Genomic DNA, 311 nt, shown 5'->3' with positions numbered 1-311 from the left:
CTGGGGTCAGCTGGGTTTCCCTAGCACCTGAGGGCGGAGTACTGTGAAGTCTCAGGTTTCAGCCGACTGGCAGTTGCCCGTTTGAAGGCTTCTCTGTGCCCTGGAATTGTACAGAATGTCTCTTGTGGCTTTTTCTCCTCCCTCCTTTTTTCCTGTTGACTCTCCCCACCCGGCTCTGTGAATCACAGGACTCCACGGGAAAGCAGCAGATGTTGACTTTTACTTCTTTTAAGCCAACGTCAGCTCTCTCCTGTGGCGTGGGGAGCAGGCAGGAAGGTGAGTGTGTGTGTGTGTGTGTGTGTGTGTGTGTG

This window comes from Mus pahari, chromosome 4, assembly GCF_900095145.1.
Source record: "Mus pahari chromosome 4, PAHARI_EIJ_v1.1, whole genome shotgun sequence".
In the NCBI taxonomy this organism is placed as follows: domain Eukaryota; kingdom Metazoa; phylum Chordata; class Mammalia; order Rodentia; family Muridae; genus Mus; species Mus pahari.
The sequence above is the reverse complement of the archived record's forward strand: the minus strand, read 5'-3'. Positions refer to the sequence as shown.